This window comes from Equus quagga, chromosome 14 (assembly GCF_021613505.1).
Source record: "Equus quagga isolate Etosha38 chromosome 14, UCLA_HA_Equagga_1.0, whole genome shotgun sequence".
Classification (NCBI taxonomy): domain Eukaryota; kingdom Metazoa; phylum Chordata; class Mammalia; order Perissodactyla; family Equidae; genus Equus; species Equus quagga.
The window spans coordinates 45,866,482-45,888,497 of NC_060280.1; the positions used below are offsets into that span (position 1 = coordinate 45,866,482).

The following is a 22,016-nucleotide window of genomic DNA, read 5'->3' on the forward strand; positions in this document are numbered from 1 at the left end:
TTCCAAAAACAGATATACAGATGGCCAATAGACACATGAAAAGATGTTCAACATCGCTAATCATCAGGGAAATACAAATTAAAACTACACTAAGATATCACCTTATACCCCTTAGAATGACTATAATCACCAAGACAAAAAATAACAAAAGGTTGGAGAGGATGTGGATAAAAGGGAACCCTCATACACTGCTGGTGGGAATGCAAACTCATGCAGCCACTCTGGAAAACAGTACAGGGATTTCTCAAAAAATTAAAAATAGAAATACCATACAATCCAGCTATCCTACTACTGGATATTTATCCAAAGAACTTGAAATCAACAATTCAAAGAGACTATGCACCCCTATGTTCACTGCAGCATTACTCACAATAGCCAAGAGGTGGAAGCAACCCAAGTGCCCATCAACTGATGATTGGATAAAGAAGATGTGGTGTATATATATACAATGGAATACTACTCAGCCATAAAAAAGACAAAATCATCTTATTTGCGACAACATTGATGGACCTTAAGGGTAGTATGTTAAGTGAAATAAGCCAGACAAAGAAAGACACATGTGCAAGTTAGACACATGGGTAAAGAGAACAGTTTAGTGGTTACCAGGAGAAAGGGGATCGGGAACAAGGGGTGAAGGGGTACATTTATATGGTGACTGGCAAATGATTATGTACAACTGAAATTTCACAATGTTATAAACTATTATGACCTCAATAAAATTAAAAAAAACAAACAAGCCCTTTCTAACGTTGGACCTGAATACCTCCATCTAAATAGAAAGATATTTTTCTTGTTTTACTCTCTCTGGAGTGAAACTTGACACAAGAAGATCCCCAGAGCCTCAAAATAGTTCAGCAGGAAGTTGGACACGTGCCTAGTGACCCAGAGTCACCTTACACTCTCCTGAAGTAGAGATGTGAGAGAAAGGACTGTTGGCTGCCACGCTCGACCCTCTGTCCCACTTCCAACAGAGGTTACACCCATTACCATTCCTTGCCCTGGCCACACAGCCAGGAGTCCTGTCCAAAGTTCAGCACAAGGATGTGGCATAAGGAGAGGTGCCTGGCCTACTGGGTAGCTTGATGTGACCTTGAATCCCATGTAACAAATCTGATTGCTCCAGCCTCACCTTTAACGTACAAAAGAGAAATTTCCTTACTTAAATGTCTCTTTTCCCAAATCTTCTTGATGGAAGGTGGGCATGTTCTGAGCTGATACAAATGATCCCCAATGGGTCGAGTGGTACCATATTCAATAAAAAGAAAATAAAAATCAGTTGGCTTCATTAGAAAGGCTATCACACTTTCTTTCCATACACTGACTCATCCCTTTTGTTTAATTGAAATTGTTTAATTTACTTTTCCCTCTGCCAGGTCCAGACCCTCACCTCTTTATCACCTTTGTATGCTTACAAATCCACCAGCTCTGAGAACCTCTTACCAATGTGCTCGTTTCTAGCCTCTTCCTGCCCCTCCTCCTGATGGAAATATCTTTGCTTCTTTCTCCCCCGCCCTTCCTGAGAATTTTTACCTCCCAGAAGTTTAAATATCTATCTTCCTTCCCCAGAGAGCAGTTTTTCAGACAACCGGATTCTTGAGAGATAATGATACGACTCAGAAAAATAAGCGCCTAGTGTCTCTAGCCCCAGTGCCGGTTACGGCGATCGGTGCTTCAGGACTTTCTGAAGCTCTTTGAAAACAACAGGGCTCATCGGATTCCAGCCATCCACCTTCTGGAGGCTGAGCATGTCTGGGCAGTGGCTGCATAATTTGGATGGAGTCATCACTGATGAGGCAGACTTGGCTCAGCCGGGGAGCACTCGTTGCTCTTTTAAACTCCACGGCACCAGAGATGAAGTCACCTTTCTTCTTTTAAAACCAACAGATTTGCCCTGGGAGTCCCTGTCACTTGTATTAGAACTTGGTTTTTTTTTCCACGGCCGGTCACCAGACCTTCTCTCAGGTAAGGAAGCTCTTATTTAGTGGCTTTCCTTCCAGGAGAGCTTGCCTTGAGGGGGACTTTGGAGGGCATCTCCGGGTAAAGTTGGAGTCAGGTCAGGGGACACTCGATTGGGTGAGGAGAATGGCTGGTTCCCAGACAGCTGGTGTCCACCTGGTGGGCTGGCAGGCCCTGGGCTGGGTGAGCAGAACCCCACTCAGCTCGGAGCTGCAGTGGCGAGGTCTCACAGGGGGCAGGGAAATCTAATCCAGGCTCTGTTTCAGGTGCCTGTTGTAAGAGTTGTATCACGAAAACGTTGGTGAAGCAACTACAAGTGGTCTCCTTTGGGCTGGGGCTGTCCTGCCTCCTTTGCCTCCCTAGCAAGCGGCTTTGTGTTTTGGGGAGAATCCTTAAAGGGTCTCATGATAACGGTTGATGTGCAAAAAAGCAACAGCTCCCTGGAGAGCCTTCATTTGCTCCTTGCTGGCTTGAATGCTTCCCTTTTCCTCCGAGTGTAGTGGAGACAAAGGGCCCAGGCTCCCTGTCCTGACACGCAGGGACCGGTGTCGACAACGGCTGTGCTGCTGTGTGGGCCACAGGTGTGCAAACACGTCTCAGTGCCTGCCCATACGAGTTCTAAGAAAATGAGAAGAATTTTACTGTGTGTGCATGTGTGCATGTGCACAGGGATACCTGTGGTCCTAGAGACCACTGAAATCTCCCTGCAGCACTTTCTACGAGTTCTATGAGTCCCTGTCACTGATTGAGTCATACAGCTTTTGACTTTGGAAGGCTGAATAAAAACATCTTGATTATGATGGAGGCACCCACAGGGTGATAAAGGGCTTCTGGAGAGACAGTTGAACCACTGTGAAGTGAAACTATTGGGAATTGCAGAGCCCCTTTGTTACTGGACACGGAACCTGCCACACATAGTTCTCATGCGTTCATCTACAACCTCTGAAGGGAACAAAGAATCTCACCAGATAAGAGATGCTTGTTTTGTTTTAAATGCAAGTGCATTCTGGCTACCAGTGCCTGCTTGCACATTCACCTCAGACTTGGCATGTCTGGAATTCACCATTACCTGAAATCCACTCCTCCTTCCGTGTCCCCCGGCTCGGAGAAAAGCACCTGGCTGTCCATGACACATTTCTGGACTTCACCCTTGACCTCTCCTTCGTCCTCATGTTCCCACATCTAGTTTATCAACACATCCAGCAGATTCTGCCTCCATATTGTCTCTCAAATCCATCCATTCTCCCATTTCCGTGGCTATTTTCTTTGTTTAAGCCCTTATCTTCTTCCAGGAATATGGAAACCTCCCCTCCAGGCTTTCTCTCTCCAGGCTTACCTTCTGGGTCCAGCCAGAGGGATGATGTACAGTGATCAATCAGCACCTGCATGATCCATCAGTCACTAGTCCAGTGATTCTGTCTTCTTAGTATCCCTAAAAACTTTTCACTCCTCTCCATCCCACCACCACTACCTTGGTCCAAACCACCCACACTCTTTGCCTAAGTTATTGCAGTCGCCTCTTAGCTGAGCTCCCTGCTGCCAGGTTCACTCTCAATAGAAGACACTTTCAACTTCTTGTCTTCCCAAGCTATTACAGAACATTTTTTACAAGCGCAGAACTTGAAACTGTTATTACCCTATCTGGGGTTTAGAAGCATTAGCATTTTTGTAACTCTTGTAGATAATTCAAGGAGGGAGGCAGAGAGAATGGGGGAAGATGGGGGTGTACATTGCAGTGGGAAGACAGCCTGAAGAATGCATAAAGCTCAGGCCTTGGAACCAGGCAGGTCTATGTTCAAATCCCAGCTCCTCCACTTCCTAACATGGCCTTGACTAAATTGGTAACCTTTCTTCAGACTCATTTTCCTCAATTATGAAATGGAAATAATACCTGCTTCACTGAGTGAATATAAGAGTTAAACGAGAACATTTATGGAAGGCTCTGAAAGATGGCAATTAAGAATTTTTAGTTCCTTTCCTTCTTTCCTTCTCTTTTAAGGCTTATCATCTCTAATTATCATATGTCTTGTAGGTATTTGTGCATCTGTGCATGTATAATGATCTGTTTGGGCATGATAGGAAGAGGAGTGGCGAAGAAATGCCTAAGAACTCTCTTAAGGAATTTGCAGTTTGCTTAGGGAGGTAAAGCAAACTTAAATAGCATAAAAACATCTCTGAGACAAGCAATCTACAATTGTCATGTGTACAGTACCAGTTGAGTACATAAGCAGGGAGGGCTGAGTAAACAGGGCTGTGAATACCTTCAGACGGAGTGTAAATAGATCTATATCAAGAAATTTTAGATTTAGGCTCTTTGGCAACTTAAAAATCATTGGCCTCTCTGATGCTGAAGTGGAACTTCCCAGAAGGCTTTATACTTTCAGAGTGACAAGGTCGTACAGGTTAATGTTTAAGTGACTTTGCTCATTCATTCATCAAACATTTATTGAGTGCCTACTGTGTGCCGGGTCCTATATCACACAATTCCTTTGCTACTCTTCCATGGGACAGGGAGGATAATTCTCCTCATCTTGAATCTGGGTGAGACTTGTTTGACCAAGAGAATAAGAAGAAAGCGAACTTTGGGGACATCCGTGCTAAGTTCTAAGAAGCTCTGCAGCTTTCTCCTGGGTTTCTTGGTCCATTCACTCTGGGGGAAGCCAATCACGATGTAAAGTCCTGCATGGGTGACCTGGCTCTCTGCAGGGAGGGGGGAACCCTGATTTGTAGCATGTGTCAGTTTTCACCATATAAATACTCCCTCCCACTATGGCTGATTTCAAACTACCAAAGTGACAGCACTGAATGCAGGGATGGAAAGAAATACACAGAATCGGCTCTTATGAGTTGGTACAAGCTAGCCACAGTGCATGACTGCCAATTACTCTGAGACCACCATGCTGTGAGAAGCCCAAGCCATCTAGGTGGAGAGGCTGCACGGAGAGAAGCCCAACCAGCCCCAGATTTCCCAACCATTCAAATTTAGTCTCCAGGAAAGAAGCCTTCAGATGACTCCAGACCCAGCCAGTATCTGACTGCAAATGCATGAGAGACCCCGAGTGGGACCTGCTCAGCTCAGCCCAGTCAACCCGCAGAACACTGAGAGATCAGAACAGTTTGTATTACCTAAGTTTAGAGGCGGTTTGTTACTCAGATAAAGATAACTGGAACAAGGTGGTAGTCTTGTTTACTCAGAAGCCAGCCTAGATCAAGCCCCTGAGGGAGTGTGGAATAGAAGAATCTATCCAGAGAATTCTTTGTCCGTGCATATTATCAGACCATTAAGGAAGAAAATGTTTTCATTAACAAGGCAAAGAGAAAGAGACTCAATTACTTTACTAACTAGTTTTACTCTTAAACTAAATCAGTGAAAAAAATTTCTCTTACACACATGCATGCATACACACACACTTCTGTCATCATCTGCCTCCACCAGGTATCCAGCTAACTATTCATACTTACCTGCTCTTTTGGCTCTGCTCCATCCTCCACATGGAATTTGTTGGGGAAAGCAGGCAGAGCAGCAAAAATGCGAAATAAGGAAATGCCCAGAGCCCCGAAGTCTGGTGAAAAGCAACTGGGACCCCTAGAAAAGGGCAGCAAAGAGGAGGGCTTCAAGCAGGCCTCAGGAAAGATACATGGATTAGTGAGTACAGCATGAATTTTGAAATCAGATGACCTGCATTCCAATCTGGATTCTGACATTTTCTAGTTGGCTGACCTTGGAAAGTATCTAGTCATCTCTCTTCTCAGTTTCTTCATCTTTAAAATCTGGATAATAATGCCATCCCACAAAGTTCTTATGAAGATTACGCGAGATGTACTTGTCAGGTACTTACCACAGTGCCTCATGCATCGTGCTGAATAAATAGCAGTTAACAGCAGTGGTAGAGAGAGTGTCGGAGTCGCACTGGTGGTACTGTTGTCACAAGTTCCAAAGCCACAGACTCCCTGGCAAGCCCAGAGCTTCAGTCAGTCAGTCACACTACAGGTGCCCAAGATAAGTGTTTAACAAATACTTAAAGCAGCCTGAATATTTATATTCTGAATATTCTACTGCCAAGTTTTTTCTCTTATTGTCCCCCAAGTATATTTCCAAAGGCTTAAAAAGCATAACTGTGCATTAGTTCTCAAATATCTTAAGCAATATGAACTAAGACCATACTGTCTCATTTCTCGTGAGTCCTCTTCTTACCTTCCACTGTGTAGCAGGTAGTTGAGCAGTCCACTACTCAATACATTTTAACTATGATTATTTTTTAAATTCTATTTAAGGAGAAATTGACATTAGGTGACTTTTGTGGGGCTCCTGAGCCCATGATGCTCCAGAAATGTCAAGTTTACCAGTTTAGAGATGTCATCACTTTGGTAGAACAGTCAGGGTGAAGGGTAACATAATTCTTGAGAGCAAAATGTGAGTGTTAAGTTCTCCTGCTTTATTTATACTTTGTGAATAAGAGTTACTAAAACTTTAATCTGTGAACTGACATTAGGCAGACTTGTCTCATTAAATTTATGGTTGGTCTAGTCATGTGGATTGTTTAAACAAAGAATAATGCAAATGTTCTCACTGTTAAAGAATAGCTGATTTGTGTATTTAAAAAAACTTCTATTATGAAATATTTATGGATCTGTGAGTGTGTGCCTGCTTCTCCTGGCCGCCCCCATTGTTAACATTTTGCATAACTATAGCACAAGATCGAAACTAGGTAATCAACATTGGTACAATCCACAGAACTTACTCAGATTTTATCAGCTATACATGTACTCATTTGTGTGTGGATATGTGTATAATTGTATCCAATTTTTATCATATTAACTTCATGTAACCACCATCACAATCAAGGTACAAAACTATACCATTACCACAAAACTCTCTTGTACTACCCCTTGGTCTCTAACCTCCATCCCTAACTCTTTGAAACCATTAATCTGTTGTCCATCTATACAATTTTATTTCAGGAGTTTTATATAAATGGAATCATGTAGTATTTATATGCATGAGTTTGACTTTTCCCACTCAGCATAATTTTCTTGAGCTCCATCCACGTCGTTGCATGTATCAGTAGTTGGTTCTTTTTTATTGCTGGGTAGTATTCCATAGTATGGATGTACTATAGTTTAATCATTCGCCCATTTACCCACTGGAGGGTATTTGGGTAGTTTCCAGTTTGGGGCTATTGAAGTAGAGCTGCTATGAGCATTTTTGTGCAAGTTGCTACATGAACATAAATTGCCATTTCTCTGGGATAAATGCCTGAGATTGCAATATTTGGGTCTTATGGTAAGTCCATTTCTAGTTTTAAAATGTACTGCCAAACTATTTTCCAGAGTGGCCACAGCCTTTTGCATTACCACCAGCTGTGTTTTTTCCTTTTCTTTTTTCCCCAGCTTTATTGAGGTATGATTGATAAATAAGAATTGCATATATTTAAGATGTACAATGTGCTGTTTTGATTTAATATACATTGTGATTGATTATCATAATCAAGCTAATGAGCATATCAATAAGCTCACATAGTTACCATTTGTGTGTGTGTGTTTGGTGAGAACATTGAGAGAGCTTGGATCTTACTCTCTTAGCAAATATCAAGTATACAATACACTATTATTAACTATAGTCACCAAGCTGCACATGAGGTACCCAGAATTTATTCATCTTATAACTGAAAGTTTGTACCCTTTGATCAATATCTCTCCAAAATGCAATTAATTTTGTGTGTTGATATGAATCCTACAATCTTGATGGACTCATTTATTTGTTCTAGTTTCCTGTAGGTTCCTTGGAATTTTCTATGTAGACCATCATGTCATCTGCAAATAGAGACAGTTTTAATTTCCCCTCTACAATATATATGACTTTTATTCCTTTTTCTTGCCTTATTGCACTGGCTTTCTAGTATTATGTTGAGTAAGAGTGGTGAGAGCAGACATCCTTGCCTTGTTCCTGATCTTAGAAGAAAAACATTCAGTCTTTCTTTCACCATTAAGTACAATGTTAACTGTAGATTTTTTGTAGATGCTCTCGATCAAGTTGAGGAAGTTTCCCTCGTCTTAGTTTGCTGAAAGTTTTTGTCACGAATGAGCGTTTGACTTTGCTAAATGTTTTTTCTGCATCAATCAATATGATCATCTGATTTTTCATCTTTAGCCTGTTGATAGGGTGGGTTGAGTTTGAATTATTTTTAAATATTGAACACACTTTGTCTATCAGGGAAAAAATTCCACTTGGTCATGCTGTATTATTCTTTTTTATGAAGAACTACTAGATTCAACTTTCTGATATTTTGTTTAGAATTTTTCCATCTCAGTTAATGAGCCATACTGATTTATAGTTTTCCCTTTTTTGTACTGTCTTTGTCTGATTTTGGAATCAGGGTAATACTGGCCTCATAAAATGAGTTATGAAGTGATTCCTTCTCTTCTGCATTTTGGAAGAGATCATGTAAAATTGGTGTTAATTCTTCTTTAAATGCTTGGTAAAAATTCTCCAGGAAAGTTATTTGGACCTAGAGATTCCTTTTTCAGGAGCTTTTTAATTATAACTTCGATTTTTTTAATGATTGTAGAACTATTCAGATTATCTATTTCATCTTGGCTGAGCTTTCATTGTTTATTATGTTCAAGGCATTAGTCCATTTCTTTGAAGTTGTTTAATTTGAGAGTGTAAAGTTGTCTGTAGATTTCCGTTATCTTTTTAACAGCTATAGGATCTGTAGCAATATCTCCTGTTTGATTCTCAATGTTTGTAATTTGTGTCTTCTTTTTTTTTTATCTTTATCAATCTAGCTAGAGCTTTATTGATCTTATTGAGTTTTTTTCCTATAATAGCCAGCTATTTGTTACACCAATTTTTTCTCTTGCATTCCTGTTTTCAGTTTCGTTTATTTCTTCTGCTGTCTTTATTATTTCCCTCCTATCTGGTGAGTTTTTTATTTCTGTTATCATATATTTAAACTCTATATTTTGGATTTGGTTCTTTTTTATAATTTCAATTTCTTTGCTGAGATTTTATGTTGTTTTATTTGTTTCAAAAGAATTTGTAATTGTTTATTGAAGCATTTTTATAATGGCTGCTTTAAAATCCTTGCTAGATAATTCCACCATCTGATTTATTTCAATGTTGCCATTGGACGATTGTCTATTCTAATTCAAGTTGTGTTTTTTCTGGTTCTTGGTATAATGAGTGATTTCCAATTGTACTTTGGATATGTTGGATATTATATTGGGAGACTCTTGACCCTACTTAAATATTTGATTTTAGCAGGCACTCACCCTATTTAGACTTAGAGTGTAGGTCCTGACCGACTTTTGTGAGCTGGAGTTCCAATGACAATTTGTTCTTAGAGCTCTAGCAATGCTGATACAAGCGATCTTGTTCTTCTGGTGCTAATTTGGCTCCTGCTTTATTACTGCAAGTGCCTACTGGGCTGCTTGCTGAGTGTGGGGCAGGTGATGGATCACGATTCAAGCTCTGTTGATGCTGCCTCCAAGGATAGACTGGCCCATCTGCTGTCTCAGGTATGGGAAAGGGACCCTACTGATGCTGATGCAGATGAGGACCACTGCTATTCTGAGTGGGGGATGGGGATCCTGCTGATGTTGACACCGAGGAAGGTAAATCTTGCCAGCAGAGGTGGGGTGGAGAGTGAGTTAGCCCGCTCTACCATCATTGCTGCTGCAAACAGATCAGTCTCTGGGTCCTGGTACTGCCCTGCATGGGGGTCAAGGGATATATCTTTCCACTAGGTCTCTGCTGGGCTCATCCTTTCCCTGGCCTTTGGCCAGAGAGAGAAGGCCTTTCTTGCTTGCTTTTTATTCTATGCCTGTTGATGGTTTCAGGTTGTAGGCCTCTCTGGTGCCTAGTATGAGATATCTGGAAGGTGAAAAGAAAACCTAGGGAAATCACCATGATATCTCAAGTCCTGAGGTCTCTAGCCAGTCAGCCTTCTTCTTTGTATCTTTTAGGGTCATTGCATGCTCATCTGTTGAGTTATTTCCAGGATGTTTAGTTATATTCAGAGGAGAGGAGCAGGGAAACGTGAGTCTGTAACATCTTGTCCAATAATAAACTTTTAAAATAAAAAAATGAGAAGAGCCAGGCAATTTCTGGGGAAGAGAGAAACATGAGGAAGGAATTAGGTATTAAGGAAGGAACTTGATATGAAAGCATGTAGCAACATACAATAATCAAAATACTGGTGCAACATAGAAAGATCAATGGAAAAGTGTAAAGAGTTCAGAAATAGACCCAACGAACATGGCAATGTAGCATTTCAACCTAGTGGTGTTGGGAGAATTGGCTGCCATTTGGAAAGGAAGATAAAGCTGGATCCCTGTCTCTAAATAAATTCCAGATTAATAAAAACATATATTAATATTAAACAATAAAAATAATTTTTAAATGCATAAATTATTTAACAATCTTGAAGTAGGAAAGACCTTTTTAAGCATGGCACCAAACCCAGAAACAAAACAGAAAAAGATCGATACATTTAATTACATAAAATGTTAATGAATCATATGTGATGAAAACAGTATAAATGAAATCAAAATACAAATGACAAATGGAAAAGTCATTTGCAATATCTATGTAACATAGCAAAACATATTTTTCTTAAAATTTAAATAGAACATTCAATAAAATAAAAAGAAATTGAGTAAAAATGGGCTAAGTACATGAACAGGCTTTTCAGAAGAAAAGAAATACAAATGACCAATAAACATAAGAAAGGAAGATAAACTCCTAATTTAAGAAGCACAAATTAAAAGTGAGAAAACTTTTTTCTTATTTAAAAAAATTACAAAATTAATAAATATGCATTGTAAAAAAGATTTAAAGTATGTGATGTCAAATGACTGTTTCCTTTAAAGCCTGATCGTACTCCCAAGCTTGAAATCTCTTTTTTTCCCTAGAAATAGCTCTATTAAAAGTTTGCTATTCCTTCTAGCCCTTTCTCTATGTGATTAGAAACGTGTGAGTGTGTGTGTGTGTGTGTGTGTGTGTATTTCTTTCTTTTACATAAATTGGGTCCTATTTATAAATTGTTTTGCACCTGGCTTTTTGCAATTCACATTATTATTGCCACTTTTTATATCAGTTCTTATGGAGTCACCTTATTTGTTTTAATGGCTGAATAGGATTTACGGTGTAACTATACCTTATTTTATTTAACTATTTATTGAGTGACATTCAAGTGTTTCCTTTTTTTTCATTACAAGGAATGTTGCCTCATATATATCTTTGTGCTTACTTGTTTTGCAATTGTATTCTGTAGGATAGATACTTAGAAGTGAAACTGCTGGATCAAAGGACACGTGAATTTTATGTTAGAGAATACGCCAAATCGCCATTTTAAAGGCTGTATCAATTTATTCTTCTACAAAAGTGTGAGAATACTCGTTTCTTCGAAAAGTCACCATCTTTTGATGTTATCTTTTAAAACATTTTGACAATGTGATGAATGAAAAAAAAGTCAGCATTGTTTTAATCTGCATTCTCTGAGTATTGGAATAGAACATGTTTTCATACGTTTACAGTTCATGTTTGTTTATCTGTTAATTGTCAGTTCATAGCCTGTCTATGGTTCTTTTGGTTGTCATTTTCTTATTACATGAAACTTTTTTATAGTATGAATATTAATCTTTTTTATACATGTTGTATATTCACTCATCTTTTTTCACTTTTTTGAGGAAGATTATCCCTGAGTCAACATCCACCACCAATCCTCCTCTCTTCGCTAAGGAATATTGGTCCTGAGCCAACATCTGTGCCCATCTTCCTCCATTTTATATGTGGGGCACCTGCCACAGCATGGCTTGATAAGCGGTGTGCAGGTCCGCGCCTGGGATCCAAGTAGGCGAACCCCGGGCAGCAGAAGCGGAGTGCGTGAACTTAACCACTATGCCACCGGGACAGCCCCAACCATTCACTCATTTTTATTTTACTTTTCTTTACTGTGTCTTTCATTTTAGAGCAGTTTTAAATTTTATGTAGTCTCATCTGTCTATTCTTTGTTCCAGATGTCATGTGTTAGTAAAGTTTTTTCCACTACAGAATAAAATGATTTCTTCTAATGTGCTTAGGAATTTGCTTTTATTGTTTAGATTTTTTTAACTCATCTTGAATTTATTTTTATATATACTGTAAAATAAGAATCCATTTTAAAAAATAGCAAATTATCCTAACAGCTTTTATTAAATAGTCTATCCTTTCCCCACTGACTTGAAATGCCAATTTTTTCAAATAAGAAATCAATTTCATTGGTTACTTTTTGAACTTTTTATTTTATTCAAACAAATAATTTATCTATTCTAGCAGCAAAATCACACTTTTAATTACATTCACTTTATAATTTGTTGTATTATCTGGGAAAGTAAATATCCTCTCAAATTCTGCCATTATTTTTATTTATCAAAAGTTTCTAGGCTAATAAACAAGATATATTAGTAAGAGAAAAAGCCAGACACGGGAAAAAGAAATATGTGTGTGGGTGTTTATGTATGTATGACTGTGTGTGTATTTACATATATATGCACACATATGTGTATGTATAAATATATACATAAATATACAAAAATGTATGTCCATGCATATATTTGTATATGTGCATATATACAAATATGTACATGTTTACATATGTATACATGTACATATTGGCATAGACATAGACAATGTTTGGAAGGGCACACAGGAAACCATAGGTACCTCTAAGGAGGGGGCCTGTTGGGGATTCTATTGATGATTGAGACTTACTTTTCACTTTAGATCATTCCCCACTTTTAATGTATTCTTTAAAAAACAAATATGCATTTCTTTTATAAATAAAAACAGTATATAATTTTCTCTGCCAGAAACCCAAGCCTGTACAAAGGTGTATCTTGTATATCAGTGTCTCTTGATGCCAGCTGCACGTAAACATTACATGGGGAGTTATTAAGAAAAACAGATGCTCAGGGACTTGCCCCAGAGAGAGAGCCTGGGCATCAGCATATTTTAAAAGCACTGCTGGTGGTTCTAATGTGCAGTCGTGGTTGAGAACTGCTGCTGTAGATGATGTGAGGCTTAAACGGGTCCCCAGAAGGCCACTGTGATGAGATCTTTTCAGAATATAATTACGTGTGAATACAATCCAAAGTAATTTCATCACTTTTCTGTCAGGCTAAGTATTGGCATGAGACTGAGTGCACACAAGTCCAGAGGGGAGTGGTGGAAAAGAGCTTTGCTCGATGTGTGTGAGACCATCCATCTCTATGTTAGGCCTTTTTGTTGAAAGGTATAGACTCATTCAGGCTTCCTCACCACATAAGGGATTCTTGTAAACTAATCGTGATAAAAAATATGGGAATCTCATGGAAAATCAGAAACAGCAAAACAGCTGTGCCTCAGGAGCCTAGAATGTGGTTGGTACTAGAAGGTTCCAATGGAGTCCCAGGAACCTGGGATACTTGGAGACGTTCCCATAGGAGGTTTTCAAAATTCTTTCAACTGGAGAATTGATTTGTTAAAGTGAAATGGCTTTTGGAAACTTGATCTGGAAAACAGATCAAAGAGGATACTGAAGAAGCCTAAGGATTGCCTGGAAACTCAGTATTATTATCGCTGTCTCTGCTTCTTGCGTGTGTCTTCATCTGATGCTTCTCCCTAGTGGCTGACTGATTCTATGCCTATAGTCCTAACAGAGGATCTGATTGGTCCAGCTAGTCCACAATGGTCTGTCTCTGGTTGGGGGAGCTGTTCCACACCAAGTGACCACATAGATGGATTGAGTGGTTCATGGAGTCTTGTGCCCACCCCTCATCACCTGAGCCAGAGAAGGCATAGGGAGAAGAAGTGGGTGCATAAAGCTGCCTTGGGCCTGAAGGGGAAGGCGTGGGTAAGGCAGTTTCCCTTAGAGTGGGAGAGTGGCTAGAACACGCGCCACGATTAACCCGTCCAGGCCAAGCACTAAGTCAGTCCTCAGTGAATGTTGAATTGGAAGATGGTTTTAAACGGAGCGTCAAACTGCTTAACTTCAAGGAAAGATGCTAGGAAAAAACCTGTCAGGAATGTACAGATGGCCCTTGCACTCTGAACGTCTCCAAAGTACTTCTGTGGCTTTAGGAATCTGGGCTTTCAAAAGGTCTTAACGTCCTAGGAGTTCAGGAGAATGGAATTCATTTGCCCTTGGGATCAAATATGTGCCTCACGTGGCTATTGAGCAATTGGGGTGTGGCTAGCACAAATTGACTTGTGCTGTAAGAGAAAATACACGCTGGATTCTGAAGCCTTGGCATGAGAAAAAGAAATCTAACATTCTCATTAATAATTTTTACATTGCTTACACGTTGAAATACTGTTTTGGATATAGTGGGGTAAATAAAATGTTAAAATTAATTTCACCAGTATTGCTTTTTCTAAAATGTGGCTATTAGAAAATTTGAAGTTGTCGACGTGGCTCACATTATCTTGCTCATGGATGCCAGCTGGATTAGATTGTGACTCTGATATTTCTCCCCTGCACAGGTATGGCTGTAAAGATCTGTGCGTGAACAACTGCCCTTTGCTGTGGGCCCACTTTGATATCCTACTCTGGGTTCATAAACAGAGCTGTGGCAGTTTATCTTATTCTGGCTCTTTGTCTCTTCCTCATAGACCGCAGCCCAATTCCTTTTCTCAAATAGAACCACTTAATCCTCTCCTGTGGTTTCTCAGCATCCCACGCCCAGGTGGCATTGTTTCCGGCTCTGCCTCAGCAAGTCCTTGCAGAACTCTTCTCTGCCTCTTCGCCTCTGCTACTCTTTCCTGCCTGGTTTTTTCCCTTCCTTTCTAGGACTGGCACACAGCAAACATTTCACATTTGCGCTCTTACACAATTTTTACACGTCTTTTTCTGGGAAGATGTTCTAGCCAGCAGCCCTCCTTTGGGGACATATGTCTGCTTCCTAATGCCTCATCACAGCTCATCCTGTTTCCCCATGGAATGAAGTTTGCGCCTGGGACTAAGTCACTTCCAGAAAAGTATCCACTTCAAGAGTTAATAATGACTTTAATAAAAACAACTACTATTGCCATTTATTGGGTTTTGTTATCGGCCAGGATCTATATGAGGTATGTTACAGGTATTTCTCATTTAATCCTTACAAACCCCACAGTGAATGTGCTATGATCCCCTATCACAGAAGGGAAAATTAGGTTCAATGACATTGTATGCGTACCTTGCTCACAGATCACTGCTAGGAAATGACGGACCTGGGATTTAAATCTAGCTCTATCCCCAAAGTCCTTGCTCTTCCAGTCCCTTACATTTATACTGCCTCCCACGTGCCGTTTCACCTCCCAAGTTGGGCAACTCCAGCTGGAATTCAATGCTGTATAGCCAGTGATATCTATGGGCAAATTTGCTGAATGGCAACAGTGCTATGCACTGTGTAGTGTTTTGATGATCCCCCAGGTGATGTATGATTTTCACAAAACTCTATTAAAGATGGAATAACTGGCTTTACGAGCCCCACTTCACAGAGTGGGGATTGAGCTCCATGAAATTGAAGTGATTTCTCCAGGGTCGCTAAGATCCCAAGCTGGCTGAGAAACAGTTTTCTTGAAATATTTATTTTCCTTTTTCTTTCCTCATCAGTGTGTACTTGGGCATTATACTGCCTGGATGGCAGAATATGATGACAAATCTTTTGTTACGATTGCTGATTTAACCCTGAATTATGTGAAGAATTCGCAGGTGCAGACTCACCCGAGTTTCTCAGCTGTAGGTATGTCCGTCTCACTCATCCACTAAGCATTGTCTGACCCCAAGTCTGACCGGACACTGTGCTAACAGTGGGAGTAGAAGGGTGGATAAGATTTGACTTTGTCCTGAGGAGATGGCCTTCGAATGCAAATGACAATCATCTTGCAAAGAAAGTATTATCACCCAATGGAAAATCGTTGTCTTAAAGGAGTATCGAAAGTTCTGAGAAGCACGAAGGGAGAAGGAAATAACTCTGCCTGGGAAAGTTTCATGGTGGAAGGGACTTCTGAGCTTGGTTTCAACGGACTGACTTTAGAGATGAAAAGCCTGAGTCACTGAGTGTTCTGCAAAGGACTTCGTAATTTTATAACTTCATTAGGTTTCCTAAAAATATGCTTGTTGCCACAGCTCCATAGAGAGTAGTAGCATAAATTATTTATTGGAGTACTTAAAATATTAACATCAATACATTCCACGGTAGCTTCACAAGTACTCTGCCCAGTTGGATAAGCCAATTTGAAATAATGGTTTTTAACTTACTCAAACTTTCCAGTTCTACAAAGTTGATAAGAATACTTGGAAACAAAGAAGAAGCCCAGAAGAATCATGTCAACTCTCGAAACATCAGCCATTTCAGACAAAGGAAGGCTTTACGCCCCTAGCATTTCCCGTCTTTTTATTCAATGTAGAGAAGTATTTTCTTTCACAGTGGATACTTAGGGTAGTCTACTCTTTTCTTTTGACCAAGAGTAAGAGTCTTGTATTCTAAGTGCTGCTGAATTTTATCACTTGAATATCAAAAGCCCAGATGTACACTCTGATGTGTTTGGTTTATTTGGAGCTGGAGGGAAAAGAACTTTCCAAGTTTACAAATTGAAATTCATCAGAGCCAAATTGTTGAGGCAGCCCAAGAGGAGACTGCCCTCTGCTCTACTGTGGTCCACAAAGTCACTGATGATTGGATTTTCCTAATAGCTGATACCAGGCTAGACTTAGTGCAATGGACTGAATGTTTGTGTCCCCTCAGAATTCACATGTTGAAGCCCTAACTCCAATGTAAGGGTATTAGGAGGTGGGGCCCTTGGCAGGTAATTAGGTCATGAGGGTGCAACCCTCATGAATGAGATCAGCGCCCTTATAAAAGGGACCCCTAGAAAGTGTTCCAGCTGTCCTTCTGCCATGTGAGAATGCAGTGAAAAGTCAGCAGTCCATAGCTGAAAGAGTCCTGGCCAGAACCTGACTGTGCAAATCTCGGACTTCCAGCCTCGAGCACCGTGAGAAATAAATGCTGTTGTTGATAAGCCACCCAGTCTCTGTACTTTGTTATGGCATCCCAAACTGACTGAGACACCTAGATCCTAGATAACGGGATCTTAGCTAGAAATTCCTCCTTGAGAAGAAAGATCCCACCATGTGACCTCTTCCCTCTTGTGCTGCAATTTAGTTGTTTGGTTCGTTTTCTGGATCTAACAAGATAGATCTACACCCTTTCCTTGTAACCAAGATGGAACATTCCACTGAGGAAGAAGGTCCATATCTGCAAGGCTTGCAGAGCATCAGAACTGGGTAAAAATCTTGATCTTTCTGGAAGAGCATCTCACCTTCAAGCAGCCTTTGAAGAACATAACAAGGGACAGGCGGTCCTAGGACAGCTCAGCAGCCCTGAGGATTGTTGACAAATATCAATATTGTGTTGAGAATTTAAAAATGAATTGCTTGATTGAAGTGTTCACAAATGTAATGGACTGCCTGGGGAGGACACAAGCTCCTTCTCACTTTGTGAGAAGTCTTTGAGTCTGGGCCGGGTAGGCATGTTCTGGGCAGTCATGCATGAGGCAAGGGTTGGACTGAAGGCCCCAAGATCCCTTCCAACGCCCAGATTGTATTATTTGCAGATCCTCGGTTTACCTTGTGCATGACTCTATGCTTGCACATAGTACATCATTCTGTAGTGATGTGTCCAGACATTTGTCTCCCCCACAAGGTTGAAAACTCTTCAGAGGAAGAGCAACATTTATCCGTTTCTATCCCAAGCATTGAGCACAATGGCTAGTACATAGGAGACACCAAGTAAATATCAAATGAATGAATGGATTAATTTTATATATCTATAACTATACATATTTATTAATATCTTGACATACTATAAAGTTAGCAGAAAGTAGACTTGCTTGCTGTGAGGTTGTCCATATTCCTTAGAACCCGTGGTTGCTTGAATATCTGAATGATGGAATATGTCACCCGATTTCCCCAAACATGGCACTTCTAGTTAGTTAATTCCTTTTCCACAGATGGAGCTATAGCATGGCAGTTAAGGCAACATCAAAGTATGATCAGAGTTTTTCTGAGTTTGTATTCCTAGATCAAGCCGCCATCGCCAGAAGCGACCCTGGAGCTGTTGGTTAGAGGTCTAGGTGTTACTCGGCTGCTTTCGGTGGGTGGGTGTCTCCTGTGAATAATCAGGAGTGTAGTTGCATCCCAAGCTTGGGGAGGGAGGCAGGTGTATGAGGGGCACGGCTGAGCAGAGGAGCAGGGAGACTGAAGTTAGAGATTAAGTGGAAGAATCTCAGCAAGTTAGACTGGATGAGAAGGTCAGAATAAAGCCAGGAAGCGGAGGCAGATAGGGTGTGGTTGTTAGGTGGAAAAATTCTAAAGAGGCAGAGGAGGTGGGTGAGGCTGCAAGGAGACTACTTTCCAAAGGGACATGTTAAACTGAGATATGCTTGTGCCAAACACCACCATCCCTTCATATAGTCACTCATTCAACAAATATATACCGAGTGCTTTCCTTGTGACAGCCACTGTACAAATGCTAAGGATACAAATAAGTAGGATCTCTGTTTTCAAGGACGTAAACTATGAACTAAACTCTGTAGACATATTAACAGGCCATTAGTTACAGGCTGTAACAAGGGAAGCCCAGGGAAGGCTGTGGGGAACACATCACCAGGGCTGAGATGAGACGGGAAGGATAAGTTGTAGTTAGCTAGGTGAGGCAGGAAGAACAGTCTTGCTAGAGCTCTAGGAATGGCTGAAGATACAAAAGACCAAAGAGCTTGTTCAGGGATTGCAAATACTTTGCTATGGCTGGGTCTTGTATGCCATGTTGAGTGCTCTCGACTTTCTCCTAGGATAATGAGTCATTGGAGTATTTTAATCAAGGAGTGATATGATCAGATTCGTGCTTTAAAAATATATCACTATAGGGGCTGGCCCCGTGGCCGAGTGGTTAGGTTCCCGCGCTCCGCTGCAGGTGGCCCGGTGTTTCGTTGGTTCGAGTCCTGGGCGTGGACATGGCACTGCTCGTCAAGCCACGCTGGGGCAGCGTCCCACATGCCACACCTAGAGGGACCCACAACGAAGAATATACAACCATGTACGGGGGGGCTTTGGGGAGAAAAAGGAAAAAAAATTAAAAAAAATCTTTAAAAAAAAAAAAAATATATCACTATAATAAAGTGTGGAGAATGAGTTGGGGGAAGGAAGACCAGGGACCCACTGAAGTCATTGTTGTGTCTCAGTGAGAGATGATAGTGGCTGAACTAAGGCAGAGGCAATGAAAACAGAGAAGCAGACGCATTCCTGGGACATTTAAAAGTTAGAATGGACAAAGCTCGGTGCTTGATTGGATGTGAGATGTAAACAGTCAATCAAGGATGACAGTTTCCGGTTCAGGCAGCTGGGTAGATGGCTCACTCTAGAGGCAGCTCTGAAAAAGAGAGGAGGATGTGCCAGTTTAAAGGAGATTTCTGGTACAAAGGTCCATTCGGCCTCACACTACTCTTTAAGGGAAGAAAGACCTCCTTTGGGAACTTAGTGGTATCTGAAATCTGACTAGGGTACTTACCCACACTGGTCATTACCATTTATTCATCTGTTCCATCAACTAATAGTCATTACATATCACTTATTTATCCATAGTATCCCAGTATTCCATAGATCCCAGTGTCCAACTATGCAGATTGGTAGCTGCATAGTTTTTCAGCTTTATTGACATATAATTGACAATATTGTAAGATATTTAAAGTGTACGTGGTGATGATATATGTGTACATTGTGAAATGATTCCTCTCATCTGGTTAACACCCATCACCTCATATATTTGTCTTTTTTTTTTTTATGAGAACATTTGAGTTCTATTCCTTTAACAAATTTCAATCATACAATACAGTGTTACTGACTATAGTCACGTTATGCATTAGATCCTCAGAACTTATTCATCTTACAGCTGAAAGTTTGTACCCTTTTACCAACCTCTCCCTATTTCCTCTACCACTGCAACACCCCAGCTCCTAGCAACCACTTTTCTATTCTCCGTTTCTATGAGTTCCACATTTTTTTCTTTTTAGAGTCTACATATAAGTGATACTATGCAGTATTTGTCTTTCTCTGTCTGGTGTATTTCACTTAGCATAATGTCCTCCAGGTCCATCTATATTGTCACAAATGGCAGGATTTCCTTCTTTTTCATGGCTGAATAATATTTCATTATATATATATATATATATATATACACACTATATCTATATCCATTCATCTGTTCACAAGACACTTTGTTTTCGTAACTTGGCTATTGTGAAGAATGCTTCAATGGACATAGGAGAGTAGCTATCTCTTTGAAAAAGTGCTTCTCAAAGTCAGAATTACAGCTGTAAGTTTCTCTAGGCTTTCCTGCTCACCCCACCCCCTATATTAATGTGTGAGCTACCATGTGCTGCCTTAGAGAAAAGTATTTCCTCACTTTCTTTTCCCATGGTTGCATTAATTTTTTCTCTCTTTAGTTCCTCCTTCACTGTCTTAGTCTTTGATAGAGTTTTGACTTGGATAGAGGTTAAATACTTTACAGAAAACCCTGAATAAGTTGTTTTATATGGCCAGAGGCCTGGAAAATATTTTCCGGGCTCCGGAGTTTCATGAGCACCTCTCATAAAAGTGTTAGAAGTGTTAGAGTTTCAGTAACAGATGTTATTGATCAAAGTCTTCCTCGAAATACTTGTGTTTGATGCAATTTCATTTCACATTTTGTGTTTGGCTTTCCCAAGCTGAGGTGTGAAATTCAAGCATCAGAGAAACCAGCAGAGCTCGTGGGTTGAAGTTAATAACACAGTCAATATGAACCTATGTAGTCCAGATTAATAAAATAAAATGCAAAGATGTGAGAGCCTAACCTCACACATCCAAAGATATCGTCTTGCAAATCTGTTTCCTGGGGGCCAGTGGGTGCCTAGGCCACTGGGCCAAGAGGGATGCGGAATATACTTTAAGATGACTCTCCAATTAATCAGTGAAACTCTATTTTTGTCAAACAAAGGTATTAGAATCTCCAACTCACTTCTCAAGGATGGTGCCAGGATTACTGAAGTTGTTTTGAATGACCAGTCTAATGTAAATAAATGTTGCTTTTTAAGGATGTAGTATTATCAAGGTTATTGCATAATCGGTGAAGATATGGGATGTTGAATATTTAGGTCATTTGATTAAAAGAGGATACCAGTGTGATCATGGCCCAGGACTGGATTTCTATTCCAGACGTATTTTTAGTTTTGCACAGAGAACATGTCTTGTTCCAAAGGCAGACCACCTCTAGCCCCAATCCATTACCTCTCATGTGCTAGGCTGAGGCTTCAGTTTGCTAATGGATAAATAATGCAGCTTTCTTGGCCCACTGCTGTGGGTAGATAGGCTGCCTTTGTATGTAAAAGTATATTATTATAGGCTACAGGCCTTAGAAGTCTAAACAGGCTTTTGACAGCATCTAGTCCTAATTTCTTCATTTAAGTTGAGGAGATTAAGGGCAAAGAGAGTAACTGGTTTGCCTAAACTCACCTAGTTAGTGCCAGAGTCAGGGCTAAAATGTGGATTTATTGAAAAGTCCAATGTTTTCACTACAGCACTGTGCCATATCCATTCTTCTCTAGGATTCCCTTCTAAAATGTTTGGGTGCTTGAGTTGAACACAAATCCCTAGTGAGCCGGTAACCGATAAAGTGCACTACAATCTTTGGTACCACCTGATATTTCACTAAAGATTTTTGGTTGTTTGTTGCAACTCCCAAGAGTACCGCACTTCGCTAGGCAGACAGCCAAAAAGCAACAAATCCGTCTGCCATCCCTGTAGTCAGGCGGGCAGTGCAGGAACCTGCAAGGCAACTTCTGAACAGCATTCTTGAGACCAAATCAAGCCAGCCGCTCTGATTACAACATATGATAATCAGTGCCCATCCTAATTAAATTGACAGGATTTCTGCCAAGGTGGATGTCCTGCTTGCTGCATTCACAGATTCTGTCAATCAGTCATGTTCAGTTATTCAGCCACCCCCATTTGAGGACCTGCTAC

General features: G+C 40.4%; 1 protein-coding gene across 5 annotated transcripts in view; it reads left to right on the top strand.

Moving 5' to 3' along the window:
- The first annotated feature begins 1,621 nt into the window (after nt 1-1,621).
- The window catches only part of AMOTL1 (angiomotin like 1), a 155,694-nt gene continuing 135,299 nt past the window's right edge, over nt 1,622-22,016 (top strand). For 2 of the 5 annotated variants that reach the window (XM_046685843.1, XM_046685844.1), the window contains exon 1: nt 1,622-1,962. The gene's annotated coding sequence lies outside the window, so the exon portion shown is untranslated. The remainder of the gene's footprint in view (nt 1,963-22,016) is intronic. The other 3 variants (XM_046685838.1, XM_046685839.1, XM_046685841.1) reach the window with 2 other exon arrangements.